This window comes from Schistocerca gregaria, chromosome 10 (genome assembly GCF_023897955.1).
Source record: "Schistocerca gregaria isolate iqSchGreg1 chromosome 10, iqSchGreg1.2, whole genome shotgun sequence".
In the NCBI taxonomy this organism is placed as follows: domain Eukaryota; kingdom Metazoa; phylum Arthropoda; class Insecta; order Orthoptera; family Acrididae; genus Schistocerca; species Schistocerca gregaria.
In genome coordinates this window covers 181,582,766-181,606,685 of record NC_064929.1, presented here as the reverse complement: position 1 = coordinate 181,606,685, position 23,920 = coordinate 181,582,766, and positions in this window count along the sequence as shown.

Here is a 23,920-nt window from a genome sequence, read left to right as displayed (position 1 = left end):
GTACCTCCCTTTGCAGGTGCAGTGGGTAACGTGACACTTGCGAAGAGGCTTCAGTTTCCTTTCCAAGAGAAAATTGGTCCTACACAGACCCATCCTCACTCCACACATGAACAACAGTTCTCAAATTTTATATGGATATGAATCTGTATGTGCATCAAAGCCCTTCTTATGCAACACAAGACATGGGTAGCCGACATACGTTTGCGGCACTGTGAACTGTAACTTGACAGCTTACCACTACCTTATCCAAGACTGCCTCTAAAGTAGTGGCAATAAAGGCTGTGCATATGTGGCATGTACTTCTTTTTGAGAACATCTATCAGGGGTTTCAGAGTATTTAATTCTACAGCATCAAATGTGTCACGAAGTGCTCTTTGACCCAGTTAAGTTATAACATTACATAAATAACCCACAGCACAGTGAACAGTATTAATGGCGATGATAACGACATTGATGACATGAACAACACTTATAATAGTCTATTCACTGGACAGTAAATTTGTAATTATTTATTTATTGTGTTAGATGAGTTGATTGTTAATCAGTGCAATGATGACTGCATTACCACCTGAAGCAAGACTGCTTAATACAAATTTCTGCTTTATTCAATAAATTTTTCGTGTGCACATATGTTGCTGCAACAATAAAGTAAAATTAAATGATATGATTGAATTGTTCATTTGATGGAATTCTGTATTCATTTGGATGTTAAATACACCAGTGTATCATTTCTTTAATGCCTCATCTGAATCCTTGTCACTATTGCCATTTTTATCTCGAATTTATGTATAGCATTGCCTAACACTTGTTTGTAATTTAGTTTTCAGAGCTATAATTGTAAAAAAAAAGTTCTTTGTGTATAATATGTTATTTAAGTTTAGTATGATGTTTCACTGTTAGTATGTTCTGAACATTAAAGAATTTTACTAACTATCCTGAAATACATTATTAAAGTTATCCCCTACTGTCACTCGCAGTGTTTTGTAAGTCATTGTAATATGTTGATGCTGATTTACACTTTTATGGCCACTTACTATTATTTTGTTACTGATCTCTTATGAAAGCAAATTCTTGATTTATATACATCATCTATTTTTATATCTTTATTGCCTGTTGCGGAAAGTGGATGTTAACAATGTTGTTGAATTATAGTGTAAGCGGCTATGCCTTCATCCAGAAAGAAATAAAAATATGTTTGACATGTATAGGTATTTTAATTCATCTCCCTAAGGATATCTCACATATAACTTATTTCATCTCTGGCAGTGTTTATTAATTTGATGTGTAAGTCAGGAAGCAACCTCAAGATGTAAAACAAACTCTTGCAACGTTTTTGTCCATAAAATTTGGAATTGGGAAGAAAGATAATGGTGGCAAGTGCTGTTATCAAATACACAACACTGAAATGGTTGTATCTGAGTGGTTATACACTACATTAGAACAGAATTTTCCAATAATCAAAATTTCTTTTGTGACAGCATAATGGGATAATTTTCTCCTATTCCCACATGAGGGTGCACAGATAGCTTGAGCATTTGGGAGCTTCTTCCATACTCAGTTAAGAGAGTTAGCTCTGCCAGTAACACTGTGACAGTTTTTTATATACAGAGGATGACAGTGTGCGGTTCAACAGGCAGGTCCTGTCAATAACAGAGAAGCTGTTGAAAGCTTGATATCTCCCTAAAACCTTAAGGGGCAAGTAAATCTGAAAAACATATCTAAAAATTTCATAATCTTGTTCTGATTGTGTAGAAACAATTGTTACTCCTAAGTAACACTCGGACGCAATAAATAAGGCCTGTTGTGGTAAATAAATTTACACTCATATTTAGGGTACGTTAATTATCACATTCGTTTAGGGAGTGACTCTTTATCCTGTTAAGGCACCATTTTCAAAATTTTAAGTGGTATGTAAAATCTTGTGGCTTTTGCAAACTGAAAAAGAGGAACTTGCAGTTTATTCCATGCCATCGATAGGAAAACTGTGAAGGCCTAATGATGTAAACAGAAAGGTATACTAGGGTTTAACCTCCCATTCTTAATGATGCTTTCACCGTGCTCTCCCAGAAAGTGGGTGGTGACAAGTGCATGGCATACTGTCTCATCTGTTCCAAAACACAAATATTAGGGTATGAGATTGATAACCATTTACCATTCATTGTTCCACAGTGAGAAATATTTATTGGATTTTTCAGATTGGTGCAACAGGTAAATCAAATATACTGGTGCCCGTTGCAATTTATTCCTTCAAAATACCAATAGAAACAACTGTGGGAGCTCTCACACAGAATCTTTGGTTTGTCATCTCTCTGTACTTATGTCTGGTTTAGGCAGCACACGATCCACATCTCCATTCAACAACCTGTAGTAGTATTCATGGAAATCCGTAGGAAACCCACCGTTCCATAGTAACACTCTTGTCTCTCATTTGCTGTGAATAGATCTTTAAATTTGCTGCTGCACTTTGTACTTTCTTGATGCAGTGGACCTGCTGTGCAGTTCCAATACTTCTGGCCATGTAATTTTATTTCTGTTAGCAGATGTTTGAGGTCCTTAAGAAAGCACATATCTACTCAGACTCATGATAAAGTAATGTAACCACTCTTAACAAACTCCTCTAATGAGACGAGTGTTCAACGGAAACAATGGTATTGTCAGGAATGCCCCTAGGGAAGTGTTTTCTGTAAACATAATGATTTGGCAGGCAGGGTGGGGAATAATCTGCGGTTGTTTGCAGATGGTGCTGTGATACAAGATGATTTAGACAACATTTATGGTTGTGTGTGTGTGTGTGTGTGTGTGTGTGTGTGTGTGTGTGTGTGTGTGTGTGAGTGAGTGAGTGAGTGAGTGAGAGAGAGAGAATTGTGAATTGTGAATTGTGTTTTATTCATCTCATGACGTACATTTGCAATCCATTTGGTTTGCGTACAGGAGACATGTCAAAAATTTATAAAACAATTACAATGATTTTTACATTAATTAATGATAGCACTATAATAAATAACAACACTATAAGGATATTTCTTGGAACATGTAACACATTGTACCCAGCTCAAATTTCCAGATTGTCCTGCATGAATTCATCCACTGAGTAATAACACTTCATTGTCAGTACCTCATATAGCTTTCTTTTAAGTGAACCTAAATTCATCTGCATCAACTTGTTCCCTTTTAATTTATTAAAAATTTTCATTCCCATGTATTGAGGTCCCTGGGCAAACAGTCTGAGGCGGTGGGTGGGGAGCATAAAATTTTCTTTGTTTCTGGTATCATGTGAATGGACAAAATGGTTTCCCTCAAATAAGTCGCGTCTGGAGTACAAAAATATAATAATCTCATATATGTATAAGGATGGCAGAGTTAATATTTTGAGTTTCCTAAATAATGGTCGACATGGTTCTTTGTGATTGGCAGTGCACATATTTCGTATGATTTTTTTCTGTATTTTTAGTATCCGCACTATGTTTGTCGAGTTACCCTAAAAAACAATACCATACCTAATAATGGATTCAAAGTAGCTTGTATATGCTACTTTCCGCGTGTCAATGTCCGTTGCAGTTGATAATATTTGCATTGCAAATGCAAAGCTGCTCAATTTGTTTGCAAGGTATTCAATGTGTGCCTGCCACCTCAAATTTTCATCTACTTTTAGACCTAAGAATTTGACTGAGTCAACTTCTTCTATAACTTGGTTGTTGTGTACAATCTTAATTTGCTCACATTTTGACTGTTTGGTTTTGAACTGCATCACGTGAGTCTTAGATATGTTTAGATTCAGCCCATTTACCTGAAACCAAGTTTCTAAGGTACTGAGAGAGAGAGAGAGAGAGAGAGAAGGATGTGTTAACGGTATTTTCAAATGACATGTAAGTTGTACATAGATGCTTTGGGAACTCGTATGGGAATCCCTGGAGAGAAAGCAATATTCTCTTTAAGGAACACTGTATAGAGAAATTTAGAGAACTGGCATCTAAAGCTGATTGCGGAATGATTCTACTGCCAGCAGCATACATTTTGCATATGAATTGTAAAGATAAGCTATAAGATACTGGGGCTTACACAGACGCATATAGATATTCATTTCTCCCTCACTCTTTATGCAAGTGGAAGAGGAAAGGGAATGACTAGTAGTGGCACAGGGTACACGCACACTACAGCTTCTGGTGGAATATGTATGTAGGTGTGGCCAGGCTCATAACAGGAGCTGTCATTCAATCTTTCTGTGACAGAAAAGTTTCTGGATCATGGTCGCCAGTGTCCATTTTCTCCTCGAGTTCAAAGACACTGCCAAGCCATGACTTCAACCCACAGGTGGACCTCCACAGCAGGGTGGAAGCACAAACACTGCTGTGCCTTGCTGATCTTAATTAGTTAACTCCACTTTTCACAAATCTATACATACACGACAAAGGGCACACACGGTTGGTTGGCCCACACCTACTGATTACTTAAAATATGTTTTTAACAATTACGAATGTCGTTCCTCGGCGTGAGAGATAATAAATGCATTTCAAGTTCTTGTTAAGTTTGATCACACTTATAACATTTCCAGTTATGTGTAATAGTATGTAATTAATTCGTAAGGACATAGTTTATAACCATGTTTTGGTGGAAATAGTTTAACTGTTCTTTACCATAGGGAGTCACATGCTGATTCTGCGCTCTGTACTGCACTACGTTACTTCAAATCTGATTTGTGACAAATATTAAATGGTGTCTCTGTACAGGTTGACTTGTCATTTTCCAGCTAAGTCTCTTTACTTTTGACTATTTTGGAGACTATGTCATTATTGTGACACAACATCACATTGCAGCTTAAGATATTTGTAGCACCAACATTTACAACTCAATTTTAGGACAGACACTGTGTACATATATTATTTTTGAGATGATATTGTCCCTTCTTTTATACCTCCATACAAAAATAGTGTAGGTAATTTCCTCTATGTATCCACCTGACCCCAGGTAACACCATCCCTCCTATGGGTCCGTCTATGTCCCCCTCACTTCCATACATAAAACTGGGTTCACTGAACTTAAAAATTGAAACTATATCTCTTTCTGTGTCAAAAGTGTCTACATAGCATATTTAAGTTTTACTTGATACATGGGTTTCCTACTACTTTCCATTCTGTCACTCTTACTGTGTCTTTCACTGAGTCATACCTTCCCTCTATGTTATATTAACATTTAATAATGTGCTTTCTCTGATACAAACTTAAGATTAACTACAGACTGTTCATTAAGACCTCATTTACTGTTACACAAGGAAATGTTGTTATCCAGTTTGTTCTTATCAATAGAGTTGTGCACCACTCATTTTGAAATCATGAAGTAGTACTGAGAATACAGAAGTTTCCTTTAATTTGTTACTTTTCCTCTCAACTACTTTGTCATATACTAGGTATATATGTGATACAGCAGCTTTTCACTTTCCACTGAGAACACAACTATCTTTTTGTTAATCCCAATTGAAAAAAAAACATTAAATTATCAAACTCAAAACCTTTATTTATTGTGTGTCAAACACTTTATGCCCAATTATGTAACATATGTATAACTATCAGCTTTTTCATACACTTTGACACGTATAAGGTTCACACACAAGTTAATAGCATTTTCGTTTTGCATGTTGCTGCGGGTTTCTTCATCAATTGCCATTTTAATTTGTAGTTCACTGTTGCTATCTCAGTTTACATTTTGACATTTGGAGATAGTGAGTGGAGCTGTGGACGCTAGAAAGTGGAGTGCCAAATGGAATAATCTGAACATTTTCTTCTTGAGTTCAGTAGAGGGGTGACAGCAGTGAAGGCAGCCAGAAACATCTGCACCATATGTGGGGATAATGCTATTCATCAGAGCACAGCAAGAATATGGTTTTCTCATTTAAAGGAGGACCATTTTCACATTAGTGACCCACTAAGTTCATAAAAATGCGAAGGCCTTCCTGAATATCATGGAAAGATTAATCCTCAGTGATGCATGCCAATGTATTCAAGATCTGGGTCATTGATGATCATGATCATTCCACCACTGTGCAAATTTTGCATGAAACAGAAAGGTTTCAAAATGAGGTGTATGAGTACCGCATGTCCGAAGTGAAAATCGCAAAAATCAGTTGGTGGTCATATCTATCTCTATTTGCTCATCATCAAGTGGCTCATGAAATACTGAACATTACAATTGTTGTGGGGTTAGGGGTCAAACCCGGGACTCCACATGGCAGACCTGAAGCTGGGACCCACCACACCGTATTTCGTCAGGAGGCCGAGCAAGTTCAAGAATTTTGAGAGACAGTGCAGAGTGATACAGCGGTATTCAGTAACATTGCTTTATTCAGTTAATTTACAGTATTTGATGGTGAAGCGTAGTGTCAGCATGCTGCCCACCCGATGTCCTGCAAGTCCAGCCGGCTCAGCAGACTCCTGGTATGCCGATGCCACTGCTGTTGTTATCAAGGCTGCCTGCCAACGGAACTTGGCCGCCGCTCTCCCGGTCACCACCCAGCGATGCGTAGCGCCTTGTGACTTTCTCTGCCCCATTAGGCCTGCTCTGTCTGACCAAGGGATGAAGGTGGATGTACTGGTGACCCGTGGCCCTCAGGCCACCGCTGCTCCCAACTAGTGACCTGACTCAAACCTTCGCGCACCTGGATTCTGTGCTGAAATTTTCCGCTAATGGTGCTTGCCGGATGGCAACACCCACTGCCATCTCTGGCGCTGTCGTAGTGCTGCTCTGCTACCCTCAGGGTACGCCTCGCCCGGACCCAGTATGCCAGGTGGGAAGCAAACTTGGCAACTACACTAGAGTGGAACTGAGACCCTCCTGGACCTGCTGCAGACCTCTCTCACTGCCGTTTTTCAGGCAGACCATGCTATCTCCAAGTGGAAGGATGCCATTCTACCCTCCCCTGGCGTTGTGTCCCCCAATGCAGAATATAGCCCGAGCAACAACATAGAAACAAAGTACAAAATTTATACAGAATGCTTATAATATTGCTGCCAGACTGGCCACTATAAGCATAGAGCAGCACAGGTCTGTCCCGACGTTCCACTGACCTGGCAGACCCTGTCAAGCTAAACTTGCCCGTCTATTTATATTGGTTTCTCCCTTGCTTCTGACATAGTGTCAGAGAGAGACAGGAACAATTGTAGGGATAAATTCCTACAGGTCAGCCATTTACAAATATCCTCTCCTGGCTCTGGCCTAGTGCCCCACCTCATATATCCACTAACTAAGAGCAACGCTGCAGTTTCCTACCTTGTTGTTGCTCCACTCAAAACAAATCGTGCATGCAATACCGCTGTCGCAGCTCTGCGACGGCAGGTGCCATGTTTACCTTGCCTGGCCTGCTGCCTGTTGTCCGTTGCGGCACTCTGCCAGCGGCCCCAGATTTCATCCCCCAACAGCGCCTTCATTGAATTTCGAAAAAATTTCCCTTTCCCTTGACTAGACTGACACTAGTGCAGCACTATCCTGGTGATGAAAAATTGTGTCTGTATTCTAACATAAGGAAAAGAAAGGATTGGTTGGGGCCAAACAAAGGAGCAACATCCCATACAAAAATCTGCATGCTTTCACAAAAGATAATGTTATGCATCTAGTGGGACGACGATGGTGGGTTGTATTATGAATTGCTTCCGCAAGATGTAACGGTGGTTGCTGACATTTTCTGTCAACAGAAAAGATGTCTTGCTTATACAGTCTAAGAACAGCAACCAGGAAGTCCACGTGAAGCAATACTGATCCATGAAAGAGCCTGCCTGCATTTCGTACAGTATTTTTTTGTCAGTCTAGCAAAAGTTGGGTTGGGAAGTCATGTCACACCCACCTTATTCACCTGATCTTGTGCCTCAGATTTGAGCCTTTTCCACTCTCTATCAAATAACTTTCATGGAACTTCCCTTTCGGGTTAAGAAAGTGTTCTGAACATGACTCAATGAATTCTTCACCAGAAAACCATGCCATTTCTATTTCGCAGAATCGAAAATTTCCCCAATGTTTGCTGTCCATCGTAAGCACTGAAGGATGATATATTATTGTACGCTGAAGTCTCTGTTATGTTTATTAAACCTATAGAAAAAGTATAAAAACTAATGCACCAGCTACATACCTGTGTTGGGGCCTAGCGCAATGGTTATCATATAAACATGACGTAGAAAGTTGTTGGATCAAAAAACGACAAATGAAACTTTTTTTCAATTTATAAATCCGATCAAAAGAATGTGATTATTATTTTTATTCAATTAATTCGTTTACACGTAATTTTTGATATTATTGTTTGTTTTATTTACCCTTATTTTTCTTTCTGTCATTCTTTTTTCTCCTGGAATCTGCCTGTGTCACCTATAATGTGGAAATAATTGTTAATGTGTGTGTGTCCGTCTCGAGTTGCTTCGTAGAGGTTAGCTTTAACCACCATAAACAAAGCAAGTGCGATTTTTAAATCTGCACAGATTGTTGATTGCTATTCTCTTTGATGCATTTCACATCATGGGGTTGTGGTTAGCTTAGGACACATATTTGAATTCAGGGCTTTGTCTGCCATGGTTGTCATTTCTCACTTAGAATCAGCTGTCCATAGACCATCTCACATTTCCAACGTACCTGGAAGTGGCTGCCTCCGACATTACTCTGCATTAATTATTGCATAGTAATGAAGTAAAACAAATTAATATTTCCACTTTGACAGTTCTCTGCAATTTATTGCATAATTTGGTAAACCATAGTGTTTTTTCTGACATGCTCTGGTGGTTTCCGGTGATTAAGGGTGTCAGTGTGGTACTGGTGTGCAAGACTCACACTCCCTCTTGGCTATCAAACTTACTTGGAGTTGCTTCGCCGATCATCTTTTCAGGATAGCCAGCTGTGATGTCCTGCACGACTTCTTCTCTGAATATAGGATGCTACATGGAGGAAATTTTTTATACTTTAAAATATTCTTGAGTGTACGGAGTTATTATAAAACTCAATCTCACTGTATTTTCATCACACACAACAGTTTCTGACAGACCGGAAGGTTTCAAGCTTACAAAAAATGTTTTAGTTGTATGAAAACTATCACATTAATTTTTCCATAAATACAGTCTACAAATCTCACAAAGTTTAACAAGACAACTGTCTAGACCTTACTTATTGATTCTTTCTCTTACATTCGTAATTGTCCCTTCTCTTCTTTCAACAACATTCAAATGTTCACACAGTATGTTTCATGTCGCATGGAGTACGGCACGTTTATTCCTTGAGCTGGATGTGTAACTATAGGCGACTACATGCCCACGCCGATCATCCGTCCCATACACGTCCGTCCTGCACACACACATAACTGTGGTGCAGTAGACACAGTTCTACTCATCTCTAAAATAACGCGTGTTCAAGACGGTGGAAATACGAGGGTCTCTAGAATTTACTCCGAAATTCCTTAGGCATTACAATGCCTTCCAGAATGCTGGAAGTTAGAAAAGTATAATTATTAAAATGTCATTATTTCAACACCCCCCCCCCCCCCAATCAATTTAATAATTTCCTAAATTGCTCATAAAATTCACTATCCCCAGCTTTTAACACAGTCCATTGAAACATGCACTCTTAGCTACTTTTGGTAAAATATGGGCCATTTGTTCCTCGGAGCTAATGTATTGAACATTCAGATGGGCTTTGTTGTATAGCTCTTGTGTAGAACGGATTTCACATCCACATGCTTCAGTCATCTATGTTCCCACTTCCGTAATTGACAGATTCTTCAAGAAGATGCTTAAGCCATGGGGTGTCTGGCATAGCTGTCGCCGAAGCTGGATATTCTGCTTCTATTTCCTAGTGAAACTCATCTGTCTCCTTGTCACCAGAAACAGTATTTTCAAACAAAAAACTATAAGAAAGTGAAGAAGACAGAAGATCTACAACATAACACAGTCAGAATCAACATAGCAGTAATAGCATTTAAAATTTCCTTTTTGTAACACCTGCCAACATCAAGTGTTCCTTTAATATATTAAAGAATTCATTTCAAAAATTTCTACTCTAATTCTGTTGGTTTATTTTGCTGTCTACTAAAATAGTTAAGTGATGCACTTCGTCTGGTCACAGCTGTCATTATATACATTGAAAAACACAGTAATTGTCCATCTGGTTTAAATTCATCCATTTGACCACACGCATCTCCACTGGATTTGACTTCCATCGATGTTCTCAGTGTTTACAGTCTTCCATGTTGAATCTTTTCAATAAGTATTCAATATGAACATAGTGACAAAGAAACATTTTGCCACTGTTGCTCTGCATATTTATTCTGAGGAATGATTTTGGTTCTCCAAGTTCTCACATTCGACATTTTAACTAGTTCTTAATGTAGGTGACTTTTTTTTTTACTATTACATCTAGCTGGAATATTATCTACTTATGGAAGCAAATTGAGTATAATGATCATCAATGATTTCATCATAGAGACATCTGCCAATTTTGGGTTGTCGAAACATGATTTCCTTCTAAAACTGTCAAAAGTTTTTTTTTAGTTTGCATACAAGACTTTTCTTAATCTTTACACCAGGTCTCAATGCAGGAATCAATTTTGTACATCTGTTTGTTCCATAAATGAATTATGTTCCTTCACCACACTAAGGAGCATTCTTAGTGTTGTGAATTGAGCAAGTGGAGTATAGTCATATCTCTTTCAATATTTCCAGACATGTCTATTTTTACTTTGAACATCCTCTTACTGTCAGTGATACTTTTATTTGCTGTAAGTGGTGCATAAGTCAAAGTTCCATTAGATGACTGAGAGCCCAGTTTTTCCTTTATTGCTTTTTTTCCATTCTTCTTCTACTTCTTCTTCATGATGCCTAACCTGAACGTCTTCAGACTTCTGAGGTAAGTTTTCCCACGAATATTTTTGCATTCAAGGGAAACACTGCATAATCCTTGAAAAACATAATTTTCTTGTTATTCTATTGCTTTTCCGCAAAAGTTTCTGCTGGCTTCCACTTCTTCTGACATTGTGGGCCTTGAGTTCCCTTCAACAGTTTGCACAAAATCAAGGACTTCAAAACAGAACTAACTTTGAGGAAACTGAAGAATGTTCTGAATTACATTGTTCACTTGAATGGTCTTCTTCAAGATCCAATCATCATTGCTTTCACCTACAAATAGAAACTTATCTTTTTCAAAAATTACCTCTCTCCCAAATACAACTTTGTGTTGCTTGGCACACGATATTCTGTGGCTAATTAGACAGTTTCCAGTCACGAAACATTTTAATGCGCTAGTTCCTTTTCAATACTTTCCTTGGAATGTGCCACTATGCAACACACCCAAAGTCATATTTGTTCAAATTTGGCTTTCTTCCATCCGATAGCATTTCTAGAATTTCTGCATCTAAAACTGAAGTATAACTACGGTTAATGATAAAAGTATCTGCCAGTAACTTTTGACTAAAATTGCTTTCAAACTTCGCGTCCAAGAATTGTGCAATGAGCCTTTTCAATGACAGTATGATTTAGTCGCTCTGCCACTCCATTTCGTAAATGACTTTGCAAATATACTCATGACCGTTGTCACTTTTAAATCTCCTGATTTTCAGCAAATACATACTTTGGAAATACGAAGCAAGAATTGTTACCAATATTGTATCGACCACTGTGCCATACAGTTCAGTGAGCTGACACATGGGTATTATATACTGTAGGACTGAAAGTTTCGGAGTGTTTTTCTCGTGAGTGGCTAGCCATCTGGCCGTATGGCTGGGGCATTGTAACTCTATGGGGTAGTGCTGCCAACACATGCCATCCCACTCTTAACTTCATTTCCCAACCCTCGCACTCCCCTTGTTAGTGTGTGTATATACACAATTGAATCATTTCTGTGAGCTGCAGCTATAGCTATCACCCTTTTGAATTGAACCTGCTGAATTTTTAAAAACAAGCATCATCCAGCCATTTATAGTTTATGCACTGACAATTAATTATTTAGTGAACCTGACACTAGAAGAGCACCTTTTAGTTTTAATTTGAAATTCCAGTCCACAAACTATGCTTTCAACATAAATTTCTCCAACCTTTATTCTTATTTGATTCACCAGTTTGTTCACATCCATCAAAGAACAGATTAATTAACTAAATATCCTGTTACCCTCAAATCTAGAAACCAATCCACTTTGCCACCTGGAAAACTTCCAGTAACAGCTGAGAAAGAAAAATTATTTTCATTTCTGTTTATTTTTTGGAGAGATTTAGCTAAATTTGCAGAACTATACCTCTATGCTTTTGTGGCAATCTAACATTGTATTTTTCCCCAATAATGGCATTGTTTCCCACGTCTGTAACACATATATTGGGTTGTTACATAAGTTTGTTGCATTTTTCTGTACGTTTGATAAACACAACAGATACACATACACACCCTACTCATCCATAATATATTCTCCATCACTATTTACAACAGTCTATCAATGCTGAAATAACTTTTTGATTCCATGACTGTAGACATCGAGTGGTTTTGAGGTGAAGAACTCGTCGAGCCATGGTAGGAGCACCTTTTGCATCCGGCAAAGCTTAGCTTGAAGTTTGTTCGATAGGGAGCAGGAAAAACTGAGGGTGCAAGATCAGTTGAATAAGGTGAGTGCAGAATGACCTCCCAATCCAATTCTAGTATAAAGTTTTTGGTCAGTCTAGCAGAATGGGCGTGGGCGTTATCGTGGAGTAGCATCACTTTTCGCAGTCTGCCTGGTTGTTGTCCTCGAATTGCGTCCACAAGATGTCTCAGTTACTGACAATAAATATCATCAGTGATGGTTACATCTCAGGGAAGCAATCTGTACTACACCACACCATCAGTGTTCAACTAGATGCATAATATTATGGATGCATGCAGGCTTTTATATGGGGAGTTGAAGCTTTGTATGGGGGCAACCATTCTTTTCTTTTCCTTATGATCTTAGGATAAAGACACCATTTCTTGTCACCTATAAGGCTATAACAATACAAGTTAGGAATGGTCAACGTTGCTTTCAAGCAAACTGATCACGAACAATGAGAAAAGCACATACATCCACCTGCTGATTTATGTGTTTTCGGCTTAGAGCATGTGGTACCTTTTTGCAACCTTCTCCATTGCATGCAAATGTCGCACGATGGTAGAATGATCACAGTTAATAACATTTGCCAGTTCTCGAGTTTCCTGACATTGATTATTGTGGGTTAATGTGTTTAAACAATCTTTATGAAACTTTGACTGTCTTCCTGAATGTGCTGAATCACTAATGTCAAAATGATCCTTCTTAAAACAAGAAAACTGCATTCTTGCCATGATCTGTCTCATGGAATTATCCCCCTCCCACATGTGGCGTGAATGTTTCTGACTGCCTCCGTAGCTGTCATTCCTATTGAACTGTAATAGAAGAATACATAAGAAATGTTTAGATTTCTCCACTAGGCACTCCATTTTCTAGTGTCCGAACCTCCACTCATTATCTCTATATAACAAAATGACAATATGTGAACTCATATAGCAACAGTGAATTACAAAGTAAAAAATGACAACTCCTAGCATCCACAATATCAACTAAAATCTTATTTTAGACAAAGCTTTGGCTGCATCATACATAGCTTGAGACTTGGTTGTCTCTGAATACATCCTTTTACCTTGCTGTCAGATGCTGTCGACGATGGCAATTCATTTACTGTCCAGTTGTTACCTTTAGATTTACTAAGTTTTGCTTCTTTGTCTAGTAATCTACCCTTTAAGAAATTCGGTTCCAATTCCTCACTTGAGAAGGTATTCAGAGCAGTAACAACTACTTCGGTTTCTGGTGGAATTGTTTGTAAGAAACCGCATACTATATCAGTTCCTCCAATATTATCATCCGATCCTTCAAATTACCCATTAACTTACGAAACTCCAAAAAATTAATTTCAAGAGTTATTGTCATTTGCATTAATCTTTAAAGGTCGTTCTTAATAAAAGCCATACCTTTCAGCTCAAATGTTTGAATTAATGTATTTCTTATTTTTGGTGTAGGCCTACGCCAAGCAACTTTGTGAAATTCTTTGGATTACTTGAGACTTACACTTCTTATCGGTTTTGCCAAGCTCTCCCAGAAGAGTTTTCTTCCATGCACACTATTCAGCTGTCTCAGCCATGTCCATGTATCTCTTTCACACAAAACTCACTTCCAGCTCATATAGAAGTATTTCAGTCATAAATTTTCAGTTGCTAAAGTTCTTCCCATTAAACAAAAGTACCTTGTATTCCACTTCTTCTTGAGCCATGACTCTAAATAGGTAATGGATTAATTTTTTCCACCATTATTTGTTGTACTGCAACACCTGGCACCTGGGTCCATGACCAGTTGCTAAGAAAATAACAGTTATTTAGGATAAGTAATTTCAACTCGTTACTTCACACAATTTACAATTACAACCATGGGACAAGAATGAAGACAAAATATAAACAGAGCAAAGAAACACAGAAAAAACACATAAAAAGACAAAGAGAAAGTAACTTAAAGGATTATTATTACATTATCATCATTTCAACACACTTTGTATTAGATAGGAAACTCCATGTCCAAACAATGAACAATGGCACCATTTAACCAAGATACAGAACAGCCTGCCACCACAAGTAAAAAACATAGCCTTGACTTTAGAAATCTGAAGTCATTAACTGATCATTGCTCTGAATTGTGTGAATTTTTGGTCCATATGTGTACAGTGAAATATCAAACAAGCTGCAAGTGCATGAACGATTTTTATAAAATTAATAATCACTGTGAATGAGACTTTTATACAATGTGTAGCTATCTCCATACTGTGGTCTTTGTCTATGTTTGTACTGTATTGTAACACTCTTTTGGTCTCCTTCAACTATTATTTATGCTACTTGTCAACTCAGATTATACAACCTAGGCATAGCAAAAATTGTCATTTTAACAGCCCTGGACATCTGCTGCCGTTTAGCTTATGGAATCTTCTTCTTGATACAGTTATGAAGTGTAGTGGTATGACCGAGAGGGAATTTGTTCTCGCTTGATATGGCAAATAACTATATGACATTGTTTGTCGTCTATCTTGATATATACACTCCTGGAAATTGAAATAAGAACACCATGAATTCATTGTCCCAGGAAGGGGAAACTTTATTGACTCATTCCTGGGGTCAGACACATCACATGATCACACTGACAGAAAAACAGGCACATAGACACAGGCAACAGAGCATGCACAATGTCGGCACTAGTACAGTGTATATCCACCTTTCACATCAATGCAGGCTGCTATTCTCCCATGGAGACAATCGTAGAGATGCTGGATGTAGTCCTGTGGAACGGCTTGCCATGCCATTTCCATCTGGCGCCTCAGTTGGACCAGTGTTCGTGCTGGACGTGCAACCACGTGAGACGACGCTTCATCCAGTCCCAAACATGCTCAATGGGGGACAGATCCGGAGATCTTGCTGGCCAGGGTAGTTGACTTACACCTTCTAGAGCACATTGGGTGGCACGGGATACATGCGGACGTGCTTTGTCCTGTTGGAACAGCAAGTTCCCTTGCTGGTCTAGGAATGGTAGAACGATGGGTTTGCTGATGGTTTGGATGTATCGTGCACTATTCAGTGTCCCCTCGACGATCACCAGAGGTGTACAGCCAGTGTAAGAGATCGCTCCCCACACCATGATGCCGGGTGTTGGCCCTGTGTGCCTCGGTCGTATGCAGTCCTGATTGTGGCGCTCACCTGCACGGCGCCAAACACGCATACGACCATCATTGACACCAAGGCAAAAGCGACTCTCATCGTTGAAGACGACACGTCTGCATTCGTCCCACCATTCACGCCTGTCGCGACACCACTGGAGGCACGATGCACGATGTTGGGGCGTGTCCGGAGCAAGTATGGTTGGTCTGACACATCGGTGTCAATGTGTTCTTTTTTCCATTTCCAGGAGTGTATATAAGGCTGTAAAAATGAATTTTACTGCAGATGTTTTCCCCAGTATTCAGTAAATCAGTATCTCCTGGCGTAATGGTGTACATTAGAGGTGACAAGAAAATAACGTAACTGATAGAAATAACTGGTTATTGAGAAGTAGCAGTTACTGTGATAAGGGCTCATCTGATACTAGCAGTTACTTAAATAACAGTGCTTTGCGCCACCTGTTTACAGAAGATCATACTATGCTTTCACGTCAACTAATCTGAGATCTGGCTATGATAGAGAGGGATATGTCATCTGGAAGAGGTTCTACATGTCATGGAAATAACAGAGACTATGCGCCATCTATTAATACAACTATGTGTTATTTTGTGCGCTCTCACTACTTTCAGCATAAAAACTAAATAAAGTTAATGTCAGAGTGGTTGCTGATAGGAGCAAACTTAAAGGCATTGTACATGTACTAGAGTTCCCTTGCGTCATTAGTTTGGTCAGTTAGTACAAATAAAGCAATTGGAGCGACAATGGAAATAACTGTCAGAGGTTGTTATTTTTCTCTAGCTGTTATTATTCTCTCTAAGTTTCATTCTCTGACACTTAACACGCTACCACTACAGGTAACCCAGTGACATTTCCGGAGAGAATATTTACTGGAGTGAGCAAAATATTTTTGTACCGCTATGGAAATAACTATCTAGAACCCCCAGTGTCCAGCAGTTGACAACTAATGGGATTCTATTCTTTCCATTTCTTGTAGTTCCTGAAACAGTTGACCTTCTATCTGGCCTTCGGTTGTGTTAGAGGGTATTGTTAATGGTTTTTAGGGTTTTACACATATTGAAATATTTGAGCATTGTAGGTGATCTAAAAATGGAAAATAGTGGAGTACCTTCTCAAAGAATACCATATCCCCAATGCCTAGCTGGACCATTATGATGAAAAAACGCTGCTGCTGTATGTAATTAGTGTATCTGATCAACTTGAGTACAAAAAAACTTGTGTAATTTCATAAAACTTGTCTTTGTGGCTTTACTAAGAAAAATGAGCTTTCTCAATTTGTACATATACACTGCAAATGGACTTTTTTTATTTAATTAATTATTGGCTACTGATTTTGAATCATTTTCCACATAGTATTGAGCACATCAGTTTTATACAGGGAAATTGTACAATGGAATATTTACACTTCACACACAGGTATGGAAAATTAACCATTTGATTGCAGCATAGATGGAATGAATACAGGTATGCTTACAACAATAGTCAGATCAGGTACTTTGTCAGGAGCATTCAAATAAAAATATAGATTTACTTATATTAGGGTCTACTTGTACTTGGGCATTCTACATGAAATTTTTTGAATAATATATGCTCTTTCTGTTTTGAAAGAGGCCAAGGGAGTTCATTTTGGCCCTTTGGCCCTTTATTTTAAGTGCTCATCTATCTCGTTCATGAATTAGTATAATACATATTCAAATAATGGAAAATCTAGGATAGAATGTAACAATATTACGAGAAAGAAAGCTGCTACTCACTATCTAGCGGAGATGCTGTGTCGCACAAAACACACACACACACACACACACACACACACACACAGCAACATTGCATGATGCGAGTCACACACACACACACACACACACACAGCAACATTGCATGATGGGAGTGGCAACTGGGTGGGGGTATGGAGGATACTGGGGCAGGGAGGGAGGGTGGAAGTGATTTAGAGTAAAGTGCTGCAGGTTAGACCATGGGCAGGGGAGAGGTGGGGAGGGTGGCAGAAGTAGCAGAAACGGAGGGAAATAAAAAGACTGGGTGTGGTGGTGGAATAATGGCTGCATAGTGCTGGAACGGGTGCAGGGAATGTGTGGGATGGATGAGAACAGTGACTAATGAAGGTTGAGACCAGGAGGGTTATGGGAATATTGGATGTATTGCAGGGAAAGTTCCCACCTGCACAATTCAGAAAAGCTGGTGTTGGTGGGAAGGATCTATATAGCACACACTGTGAAGCAGTCATTGATATATCATGTTTGGCAGCATGTTCAGCAACAGGGTGGTCCACTTGTTTCTTGGTTGCAGTTTGTTGGTGACCATTTGTGTGGACAGACAGCTTGTTGGTTCTCATTCCTACATAGAATGCAGCACAGTGGTAGCAACTTAGCTTGTAAAGCACATGACTAGATTCACAGGTAGGCCTGCCTTTGATGGGATTAGTGGTGATGGTGCCTGACCTGGAGTAGGTGGTGGCAGGAGAATGTATGGATGTAGGTGTGTTACAGAGGTATGAACCATGAGGTAAGGGATTGGGAGCAGGGGTTGTGTAAGGATGGGTACATTATGCAGGTTCGGTGGATGACAGAATACCATGTGAGGCATGGGAAGGATAGTGGTCTGGCTACTTCTCATTTCAGGCCACGACAAGAGGTAATCAAAACCCTGGCATAGAGTGTAATTCAGTTTCTCCGGTCCTGAGTGGTGCTGAGTTATGAGGGGCATGGTCGTCTGTGGTCAGACAGTGGGATTTTGGGAGGTGGTGGGAGACTGAATAGATAAGGCACGCAAGATTTGTTTTTATACAACGATGGGGGGATAATTATGGTCAGTGAAGCCTTTAGTGAGATATTTAGATTGGGGCTGCTCATCACTGCAGATGCGGTGACCTAGTGGGGATAGGCTATATGGAAGGGACTTCTTGGTATGGAATGGATGGCAATTGTTGAAGTGGAGGTATTGCTGGTGGTTAGTAGGTTTGATATGGACGGAGGTACTGATGTAACCACATTTGAGGTGGAGGTCAACATCTAGGAAGGTAGATTGTTGGGTTGAGTAGGACCTTGTGAAGCAAATGGGGGAGAAGTAGTTGAAGTTCTGGAGGAATGTGGATAGGGTATCCTTATCCTCACTCCAGATAGCAAAGATGTAATCACTGAATCTGAACCAGGAGTGGGGTTTAGGATTCTCTGTTTTTAGGAAGGGTTCGTTTATATGGCCCATGAATAGGTTGGCATTAGATGGTGCTATGAGGGTGCCCATAGCCATACCCTGAATTTGTTTGTGGGTAATGCATCCAAAGCAGAAGAAATTGTGTGTGAGGATAAACTTGTCATGGTGACTAGGTTGTTGGTTTTGAATCTGTCAATCTTTGGGAAAGGGAGTGTTCAATAGCAGGAAGGCTATGGGCGTTAGGAACATTAGTGTACAGGGAGGTGGCACCAATAGTGAGAAGCATGGCACTTTGTGGTAAAGAGTCAGGAACTGTGGAGAGTCAGTGAAGGAAATTGTTCAAATGCCTCTGAGCACTACGGGACTTAACTTCTGAGGTCATAAGTCCCCCAGAATTTAGAACTACTTAAACCTAACTAACCTAACGACATCACACATATCCTTGCCCGATGCAAGATTCGGACCTTCAACCATAGCGGTCGCGCGGTTTCAGACTGTAGTGCTTAGAACCGCTCGGCCACTCTGGGTGGCTGGAGGAAATGGTTGGTGTCTTTTAAATAGGAAGGTATGTTAGGGGTAATAGATTGTAGGGGTTGGTCTATGAGAGCAGCAATTCTCTCAGTAACCGACCACAATGGGGCGTCTTGGGTGATTAGGTTTATGGACTTTAGGAATCATGTAGAAGGTAGGATTTATTAGTGGAGTGAGAGAGTGGAGCAGAGGCATCGACTCCAGGGAGAGGCTCTGAGGTGGGCATAAGGATTTGAGTAGTGACTGGAGATCTTGCTGGATTACTGGAATGGGGTCGCTGTGGCAAGGTTTGTAGATAGAACGGAGGGGTATCTGTTGAGAGGCCAGACAAACATGTGGTTCCTGAAGAGGGGCAGCAGCCTTTTCAGTAGTTGCAGGGGCAACAGTCTGGATGATTGACTGATCTGGCCTTGCAACATTAACCAAAACGGCCTTGTTGTGCTGGTACTGGGAAAGGCTGAAAGCAAGGGGAAACTACAGCCGTAATTTTTCCTGAGGACATGCAGCTTTACTGTATGATTAAATGATAATGGCGTCCTCTTGGGTAAAATATTCTGGAGGTAAAATAGTCCGCCATTTGTATCTCCAGGCGGGGACTACTCAGGAGGACGTCATTATTAGGAGAATGAAAACTGGCGTTCTACGGATCGGAGCGTGGAATGTTAGATCCTTTAATCGGGAAGGTAGGTTAGAAAATTTAAAAAGGGAAATGGATAGGTTAAAGTTAGATATAGTGGGAATTAGTGAAGTTCTGTGCAGGAGGAACAAGATTTTTGGTCAGGTGAATATAGGGCTATAAATACAAAATCAAATAGCGGTAATGCAGGAGTAGGTTTAATAATGAATAAAAAAATAGGAGTGCGGGTAAGCTACTACAACCAGCATAGTGAACGCATTATTGTGGCCAAGATAGACAGAAACCCCATGCCTACTAGAATAGTATAATTTATATGCCAACTAGCTTTGCAGATGATGAAGAAATTGATGAAATGTAGGATGAGATAAAAGACATTACTCAGGTAATGAAGGGAGACGAAAATGTAATCGTCATTGGTGACTGGAATTCGTCAGTAGGAAAAGGGAGAGAAGGAAACATAGTGGGTGAATATGGATTGGGGCTAAGAAATGAAAGAGGAAGCCGTCTGGTAGAATTTTGCACAGAGCATAACTTAATCATAGCTAACACTTGATTGAAGAATCATAAAAGAAGGTTGTATACATGGAAGAATCCTGGAGATACTAAAAGGTATGAGATAGATTATTTAATGGTAAGACAGAGATTAAGGAATCAAGTTTTTAATTGTAGTAGATTTCCAGGGGCAGATGTGGACACTGGCCATAATCTATTGGTTATGACCTGTAGATTAAAACTGAAGAAACTGCAAAAAGGTGGGAATTTAAGGACATGGGATCTGGATAAGCTGAAAGAACCATAGGTTGTACCGAGTTTGAAGGAGAGCATAAGGGAACAATTGGCAGGAATGGGGGAAAGAAACACAGCAGAAGAAGAATGGGTAGCTCTGAGGGATGTAGTATTGAAAGCAGCAGAGGATAAAGTAGGTAAAATGACGAGAGCTGCTAGAAATCCTTGGGTAACAGAAGAAATATTGAATTTAATTGATAAAAATGCAGTAAATGACGGAGGCAAAAAGGAATACAAAAGGTCTCAAAAATGAGATTGATAGGAAGTGCAAAATGGCTAAGCAGGGATGGCTAGAGGGCAAATGTAAGGATGTAGAGGCGTATCTCACTAGGGGTAAGATAGATACTGCCTACAGGAAAATTAAAGAGACCTTTGGAGAAAAGAGAACCACTTGTATGAATATCAAGAGCTCAGATGGAAACCCAGTTCTAAGCAAAGAAGGAAAGGCAGAAAGGTGGAAGGAGTATATAGAGGGTCTATACAACGGCGATGTACTTGAGGACAATATTATGGAAATGGAAGAGGATGTAGATGAAGATGAAATGGGAGATAAGATACTGCTTGAAGAGTTTGACAGAGCACTGAAAGACCTGAGTCGAAACAAGGCCCCAGGAGTAGACAACATTCCATTAGAACTACTGACAGCCTTGGTAGAGCCAGTCATGACAAAACTCTACCAGCTGGTGAGCAAGATGTATGAGACAGGCGAAATACCCTCAGACTAAAAGAAGAATACAATAATTCCAATCACAAAGAAAGCAGGTGCTGACAGATGTGAAAATTACCTAACTATCAGTTTAATAAGTCACAGCTGCAAAATACTAACGCGCATTCTTTACAGACGAATGGAAAAACTGGTAGATGCGGACCTCGGAGAGGATCAGTTTGGATTCCGTAGAAATGTTGGAACACGTGAGGCAGTACTGACCTTATGACTTATCTTAGAAGAAAGATTAAGAAAAGGCAAACCTACGTTACTAGCATTTGTAGACTTGGAGAAAGCTTTTGACAATGTTGACTGGAATACTCGCTTTCAAATTCTTAAGGTGTCAGGGGTAAAATACAGGGAGCGAGAGGCTATTTACAATTTGTACAGAAACTAGATGGCAGTCATAAGAGTCGAGGGGCATGAAAGGGAAGCAGTGGTTGGGAAAGGAGTGAGACAGGGTTGTAGCCTCTCCCTGATGTTATTTAATCTGTATATTGAGCAAGCAGTAAAGGAAACAAAAGAAAAATTCGGAGTAGGTATTAAAATTCATGGAGAAGAAGTAAAAACTTTGAGGTTCGCCGATGACATTGTAATTCTGTCAGAGACAGCAAAGGACCTGGAAGAGCAGTTGAACGGAATGGACAGTGTCTTGAAAGGAGGATATAAGATGAACATCAACAAAAGCAAAACGAGGATAATGGAATGTAGTCAAATTAAATCGGGTGATGCTGAGGGAATTAGATTATGAAATGAGACGCTTAAAGTAGTAAAGGAGTTTTGCTATTTAGGAAGTAAAATAACAGATGATGTTCGAAGTAGAGAGGGTATAAAATGTAGACTGGCAATGGCAAGGTAACCATTTCTGAAGACGAGAAATTTGTTAACATCGAGTATAGATTTATGTATCAGGAAACCGTTTCCGAAAGTATGGAGTGTAGTCATGTATGGAAGTGAAACATGTACGATAAATAGTTTGAACAAGAATAGAATAGAAGCTTTCGAAATGTGGTGCTACAGAAGAATGCTAAAAATAAGGTGGATAGATTACGTACCTAATGAGGAGGTATTGAATAGAATTGGGGAGAAGAGCAATTTGTAGCACAACTTGACTAGAAGAAGGGATCCGTTGGTAGGACATGTTTTGAGGCATCAAGGGATCACAAATTTAGCATTTGAGGGCAGTGTGGAGGGTAAAAATCGTAGAGGGAGACCAAGAGGTGAATACACTTAGCAGATTCAGAAGGATGTAGGTTGCAGTAGGATCTGGGAGATGAAGAAGCTTGCACAGGACAGAGTAGCATGGAGAGCTGCAGCAAACCAATCTCAGGACTGGAGACCACAACAACAACAATAACAAAACATTTTTCGCAAGCTCGGAACCTTCTGGTCCGTCAGAAACTATCACATTCATTTTTCCATAAATACAGTCTACAAATCTCACAAAATTTAACAAGACAACCGTCTGGACCTTACAAAAGTAAGAGAAAGAATGAATAAGTAATTGTTCCTTCTTGTCTTTCAACAACATTCAAATATTCACAAATAATGTTTGACATCGCACTGAGACGGCGTGTTTGTTCCTTGAGCTGGACGTGTAACTCCTTACAAATGGAAGGCCTCAGACATGGCCAACCGATTCGGCTCAAATTTGGCAGTCGCTTGTGTACAACCTAAAAAGGAGGAATCTAAGATATTTTAGGTAACTGGCTGGGAATCTGAGAACCCGGGTTCGAATCGCGAGGAAACCCAGTGGATGTTATTATTTTCGTTTGTATTTTTCCATATCTCAATTGATAGGAATAGGAGGGTTAATAAGGTAAGTAAATCTATAAGGAACGATAAAAATAAGGTAGGCAAATAAATTTCCGAAACTTCTTGGGGTAGTAAACAACTAAAATGTTACTCCAGGTCACTTTAGAATGGCTCTTCCAGTCACTGATACGTGTCCTCATTTTTCGTCGAACAACGAGATGGGTGGTACTTGTCGCATAAAAATTTGAAACAAATATACTCACGGCACCAAGAACATCTAATGAATTCAATCTTTCGAAAGCTACACTGTTCCTTCCCAAGAGTAGGCGGAAAACAAACTTGGTTTACATTTCAAAATGTCTTTTTCGGGAATTAATTTTGATGCGTACCACGCATACGATATCATTGCGTGAAAAATCGGTGCTGAAAGTTGGTTATGAATTATGTTGTAAATAGTTATTGTATCCGTGCAGTTGTCCAATTCCCACTGGGTTTCTAGAAGCACACTGCAATCCTGAAGAATGGAAATAAAGTTTTTAACCTGGCGATCGAAATCAACATCACACAGCTCGTACACAGGTGTACAGTTGGGCGGTATTACTTTTACCGTGCACGTCGGCTGACCCTCGCCATCT